Source organism: Rutidosis leptorrhynchoides, chromosome 1 (genome assembly GCF_046630445.1).
Source record: "Rutidosis leptorrhynchoides isolate AG116_Rl617_1_P2 chromosome 1, CSIRO_AGI_Rlap_v1, whole genome shotgun sequence".
In the NCBI taxonomy this organism is placed as follows: Eukaryota; Viridiplantae; Streptophyta; class Magnoliopsida; order Asterales; family Asteraceae; genus Rutidosis; species Rutidosis leptorrhynchoides.
Window position 1 is genome coordinate 86861172 of NC_092333.1, and position 7386 is coordinate 86868557.

A 7386-nucleotide genomic window follows, 5' to 3' on the forward strand; every position below is an offset into this window, starting at 1 on the left:
CCATTCAAATTTCTTCCCTTTATGCGTTAATGCAGTCAAGGGTTTTGCTATTCTGGAAAAGTCTTGGATGAACCTTCTGTAGTAACCAGCTAGTCCTAAAAACTGGCATATGTGTTTCAGAGTTTTCGGGGTTTCCCACTTTTCAACAGTTTCTATCTTTGCCGGATCCACCTTAATACCTTCTTTGTTCACTATGTGACCGAGGAATTGAACTTCTTCCAACCAAAATGCACACTTTGAAAACTTAGCGTACAATTCTTCCTTCCTCAATACTTCTAACACCTTTCTCAAATGTTCACCGTGTTCTTGGTCATTCTTTGAGTAAATAAGTATGTCATCAATGAAAACAATGACAAACTTGTCAAGGTATGGTCCACACACTCGGTTCATAAGGTCCATGAACACAGCTGGTGCATTAGTTAAACCAAACGGCATGACCATAAACTTGTAATGACCGTAACGTGTTCTGAAAGCAGTCTTTGGAATATCATCTTCTTTCACCCGCATTTGATGATACCCGGAACGTAAGTCAATCTTTGAATAAACAGACGAGCCTTGTAGTTGATCAAATAAGTCATCGATTCTCGGTAGTGGGTAGCGGTTCTTGATGGTAAGTTTGTTCAACTCTCGGTAGTCGATACACAACCTGAATGTACCATCTTTCTTCTTGACAAACAAAACAGGAGCTCCCCACGGTGATGTGCTTGGTGGAATGAAACCACGCTCTAAAAGTTCTTGTAATTGGCTTTGCAGTTCTTTCATCTCGCTGGGTGCGAGTCTGTAAGGAGCATGAGCTATTGGTGCAGCTCCTGGTACAAGATCTATTTGAAATTCAACGGATCGATGTGGGGGTAATCCCGGTAATTATTTCGGAAATACATCAGGAAATTCTTTTGCAATGGGAACATCATTGATGCTCTTTTCTTCAGTTTGTACTTTCTCGACGTGTGCTAGAATAGCATAGCAACCTTTTCTTATTAGTTTTTGTGCCTTCAAATTACTAATAAGATGTAGCTTCGTGTTGCCCTTTTCTCCGTACACCATTAAGGGTTTTCCTTTTTCTCGTATAATGCGAATTGCATTTTTGTAACAAACGATCTCTGCTTTCACTTCTTTCAACCCGTAACAAGCTCCGGGTCTTCCTGTGCCTCTACCGCATTAATATTGAAAACTCTTCCGCGGCCTTGTCCATTCGTGTTCTCCTGGTTCAGGCAATTTCTAATAATGTGGCCCGGTTTTCCACATTTATAACAAACTACATTGGCATAACTTGCTCCGACACTACTTGCTCCGCCATTACTCGTTCCGACACCATTTGTTCCTTTTGTTCTATTAACCCCTGGTCCGTAGACCTCACACTTCGCCGGGCTATGACCATTTCTTTTACACTTGTTGCAAAATTTGGTGCAGAACCCCGAGTGATACTTTTCCCACCTTTGGCATAGCTGCTTTTGATTGTTGTTGTTGTTGCGGTTATTATTGTTGTTGGGATGATTGTTGTAGTTGTTGTTGTTGTTGTTGTTATTGTTGTTGGGCCGTTTGTTGTAGTTGCGATTGATGTTGCGATTGTTGGGATAATTGTTGCGATTATTGTTGTAATTGCTGTTGTTGTTGTATTGGTGATTCTTATCACCGTTTTCCTCCCACTTTCTTTTGACTTGCTTCACATTGGCCTCTTCAGCAGTCTGTTCTTTAATTCTTTCTTCAATCTGGTTCACTAGTTTGTGAGCCATTCTACATGCCTGTTGTATGGAGGCGGGCTCGTGTGAACTTATATCTTCTTGGATTCTTTCTGGTAATCCTTTCACAAACGCGACGATCTTCTCTTCCTCATCTTCGAATGCTCCCGGACACAATAGGCACAATTCTGTGAATCGTCTTTCGTACGTGGTAATATCAAATCCTTGGGTTCGTAACCCTCTAAGTTCTGTCTTGAGCTTATTGACCTCGGTTCTGGGACGGTACTTCTCGTTCATCAAGTGCTTGAATGCTGACCACGGTAGTGCGTACGCATCGTCTTGTCCCACTTGCTCTAGATAGGTATTCCACCATGTTAACGCAGAACCTGTGAAGGTATGCGTAGCGTACTTCACTTTGTCTTCTTCAGTACACTTACTTATGGCAAACACCGATTCGACCTTCTCGGTCCATCGTTTCAATCCGATCGGTCCTTCGGTTCCATCAAATTCCAAAGGTTTGCAGGCAGTGAATTCTTTGTAGGTGCATCCTACACGATTTCCTGTACTGCTAGATCCAAGGTTATTGTTGGTATGTAGCGCAGCCTGTACTGCGGCTATGTTTGAAGCTAGAAAAGTACGGAATTCCTCTTCATTCATATTCACGGTGTGTCGAGTAGTCGGTGCCATTTCCTTCAAAATAGTCCAATAGAACAAGTTAATCATACAGAATATTAAGAGTAGTTAATAGTATTTCGTAGCATAATATGAACTCATTTATAAAAGCTTTTTCTTCATATTAGCGTTTTATAAGTTTAAATTCGGGTAGTACCTACCCGTTAAGTTCATACTTAGTAGCTAATATACAATTCAACTACTACAATTCTATATGAAAAACTGATTATAATAATATTTCGCGTTCAAACTTTTATACAATATTTTACAAACTTACAATACCGCTTATTTTACATAAAGCATGAAATATAGCACACAATAACTTTGATACAAGATAGTTGTGAAGATAATTCTAGCTAGTACACAAGTCGTTCAGCAAAGGCAATAAAGACACGTAATTCATACGTCCAGAAACAAGTCATGCATTCTGGTTTTACTAGGACTACTTCCCATCCTTGGTCTTGTGGAACATAACCGTTATGGCTGTTGATAAGACAGCGTGTTGTAACGTCGTCAAAGGGACGAGGGTTACGTAATGTCCAACAGTCCCGTAATAATCTAAAAACCTCATTTCTTACCCCAATTACCGACTCCGTCACTTGTGGGAACATTTTGTTTAATAGTTATAGCCCGATGTTCTTTTTCTCACTTTGGTGAGAAGCGAACATTACTAACCCGTAAGCATAGCATGCTTCTTTATGTTGCATGTTAGCCGCTTTTTCTAAATCATGAAGTCCTATATTCGGATACATTGAGTCAAAATAATTTCTTAACCCATTGCGTAAAATAGCATTTGGGTTCCCCGCAATATATGCGTCAAAGTAAACACATCGTAACTTATGGATTTCCTAATGTGATATCCCCCATCTTTCGAACGAAAGCCTTTTATAAACCAAGGCATTCTTGGAACGTTCTTCGAATGTCTTACAAACTGATCTCGCCTTAAATAGTTGTGCCGAAGAATTCTGACCGACTCTAGACAAGATTTCATCAATCATGTCTCCGGGTAGGTCTCTTAAAATATTGGGTTGTCTATCCATTTTGTGTTTTTATACTGTAAAATAGACAAGAGTTAGATTCATAAAAAAAATACTTATTAATACAAGCAATTTTTACATATATCATAAAGCATAAGCACACTATATTACATATATTACACCACATGAATATAACTATCTTATTCCGACTCACTTGTTTCTTCTTCTTCGGTTTTGGTTCGTTTTGCCAAGTTTCTAGGGATATATGATGTTCCCCTAATACGAGCCGTCGTTTTCCACATTGGTTTAGAAAAACCTGGTGGTTTAGAGGTTCCCGGGTCATTGTTACAACTTAAGGACTTCGGGGGTTGACGATACATATAAAGTTCATCGGGGTTGGAATTAGATTTCTCTATTTTTATGCCCTTTCCCTTATTATTTTCTTTTGCCTTTTTAAATTCAGTTGGGGTAATTTCTATAACAACATCGGAATTCTCGTCGGAATCCGATTCATCGGAGAATTGGTAATCCTCCCAATATTTTGCTTCCTTGGCGGAAACACCATTGACCATAATTAACCTTGGTCAGTTGGTTGAGGATTTTCTTTTACTTAACCGTTTTATTATTTCCCCCACCGGTTCTATTTCTTCATCCGGTTCCGATTCTTCTTCCGGTTCCGATTCTTCTTCCGGTTCCGACTCTTCTTCCGGTTCCTCTTCGGGAACTTGTGAATCAGTCCACGAATCATTCCAATTTACATTTGACTCTTCATTATTATTAGGTGAGTTAATGGGACTTGTTCTAGAGGTAGACATCTATCACATAATATCAAACGAGTTAAGAGATTAATATATCACATAATATTCACATGTTAAAAATATATAGTTTCCAACAAAATTTGTTAAGCAATCATTTTTCAAGTAAACACGGTCGAAGTCCAGACTCACTAATGCATCCTAACAAACTCGATAAGACACACTAATGCAAAATTCTGGTTCTCTAAGACCAACGCTCGGATACCAACTGAAATGTCCCGTTCTTATTGATTAAAAACGTTCCATATTAATTGATTTCGTTGCGAGGTTTTGACCTCTATATGAGACGTTTTTCAAAGACTGCATTCATTTTTAAACAAACCATAACCTTTATTTCATCAATAAAGGTTTAAAAAGCTTTACGTAGATTATCAAATAATGATAATCTAAAATATCCTGTTTACACACGACCATTACATAATGGTTTACAATACAAATATGTTACAACAAAATAAGTTTCTTGAATGCAGTTTTTACACAATATCATACAAGCATGGACTCCAAATCTCGTCCTTATTTAAGTATGCGACAGCGGAAGCTCTTAGTATTCACCTGAGAATAAACATGCTTTAAACGTCAACAAAAATGTTGGTGAGTTATAGGTTTAACCTATATATATCAAATCATAACAATAGACCACAAGATTTCATATTTCAATACACATCCCATACATAGAGATAAAAATCATTCATATGGTGAACACCTGGTAACCGACATTAACAAGATGCATATATAAGAATATCCCCATCATTCCGGGACACCCTTCGGATATGATATAAATTTCGAAGTACTAAAGCATCCGGTACTTTGGATGGGGTTTGTTAGGCCCAATAGATCTATCTTTAGGATTCGCGTCAATTAGGGTGTCTGTTACCTAATTCTTAGATTACCAGACTTAATAAAAAGGGGCATATTCGATTTCGATAATTCAACCATAGAATGTAGTTTCACGTACTTGTGTCTATTTTGTAAATCATTTATAAAACCTGCATGTATTCTCATCCCAAAAATATTAGATTTTAAAAGTGGGACTATAACTCACTTTCACAGATTTTTACTTCGTCGGGAAGTAAGACTTGGCCACTGGTTGATTCACGAACCTATAACAATATATACATATATATCAAAGTATGTTCAAAATATATTTACAACACTTTTAATATATTTTGATGTTTTAAGTTTATTAAGTCAGCTGTCCTCGTTAGTAACCTACAACTAGTTTTCCATAGTTAGATGTACAGAAATAAATCGATAAATATTATCTTGAATCAATCCACGACCCAGTGTATACGTATCTCAGTATTGATCACAACTCAAACTATATATATTTTGAAATCAACCTCAACCCTGTATAGCTAACTCCAACATTCACATATAGAGTGTCTATGGTTGTTCCGAAATATATATAGATGTGTCGACATGATAGGTTGAAACATTGTATACGTGTCTATGGTATCTCAAGATTACATAATATACAATACAAGTTGATTAATTTATGGTTGGAATAGATTTGTTACCAATTTTCACGTAGCTAAAATGAGAAAAATTATCCAATCTTGTTTTACCCATAACTTCTTCATTTTAAATCCGTTTTGAGTGAATCAAATTGCTATGGTTTCATATTGAACTCTATTTTATGAATCTAAACAGAAAAAGTATAGGTTTATAGTCGGAAAAATAAGTTACAAGTCGTTTTTGTAAAGGTAGTCATTTCAGTCGAAAGAACGACGTCTAGATGACCATTTTAGAAAACATACTTCCACTTTGAGTTTAACCATAATTTTTGGATATAGTTTCATGTTCATAATAAAAATCATTTTCTCAGAATAACAACTTTTAAATCAATGTTTATCATAGTTTTTAGTTAACTAACCCAAAACAACCCGCGGTGTTACTACGACGGCGTAAATCCGGTTTTACGATGTTTTTCGTGTTTCCAGGTTTTAAATCATTAAGTTAGCATATCATATAGATATAGAACATGTGTTTAGTTGATTTTAAAAGTCAAGTTAGAAGGATTAACTTTTGTTTGCGAACAAGTTTAGAATTAACTAAACTATGTTCTAGTGATTACAAGTTTAAACCTTCGAATAAGATAGCTTTATATGTATGAATCGAATGATGTTATGAACATCATTACTACCTTAAGTTCCTTGGATAAACCTACTGGAAAAGAGAAAAATTGATCTAGCTTCAACGGATCCTTGGATGGCTCGAAGTTCTTGAAGCAGAATCATGACACGAAAACAAGTTCAAGTAAGATCATCACTTGAAATAAGATTGTTATAGTTATAGAAATTGAACCAAAGTTTGAATATGATTATTACCTTGTATTAGAATGATAACCTACTGTAAGAAACAAAGATTTCTTGAGGTTAGATGATCACCTTACAAGATTGGAAGTGAGCTAGCAAACTTGAAAGTATTCTTGATTTTATGTAACTAGAACTTGTAGAATTTATGAAGAACACTTAGAATTTGAAGATAGAACTTGAGAGAGATCAATTAGATGAAGAAAATTGAAGAATGAAAGTGTTTGTAGGTGTTTTTGGTCGTTGGTGTATGGATTAGATATAAAGGATATGTAATTTTGTTTTCATGTAAATAAGTCATGAATGATTACTCATATTTTTGTTATTTTATGAGATATTTCATGCTAGTTGCCAAATGATGGTTCCCACATGTGTTAGGTGACTCACATGGGCTGCTAAGGGCTGATCATTGGAGTGTATATACCAATAGTACATACATCTAAAAGCTGTGTATTGTACGAGTACGAATACGGGTGCATACGAGTAGAATTGTTGATGAAACTGAACGAGGATGTAATTGTAAGCATTTTTGTTAAGTAGAAGTATTTTGATAAGTGTATTAAAGTCTTTCAAAAGTGTATAAATACATATTAAAACACTACATGTATATACATTTTAACTGAGTCGTTAAGTCATCGTTAGTCGTTACATGTAAGTGTTGTTTTGAAACCTTTAGGTTAACGATCTTGTTAAATGTTGTTAACCCAATGTTTATAATATCAAATGAGATTTTAAATTATTAAATTATCATGATATTATCATGTATGAATATCTCTTAATATGATATATATACATTAAATGTCTTTACAACGATAATCGTTACATATATGTCTCGTTTAAAAATCATTAAGTTAGTAGTCTTGTTTTTACATATGTAGTTCATTGTTAATATACTTAATGATATGTTTACTTATCATAGTAGTTTAATTAA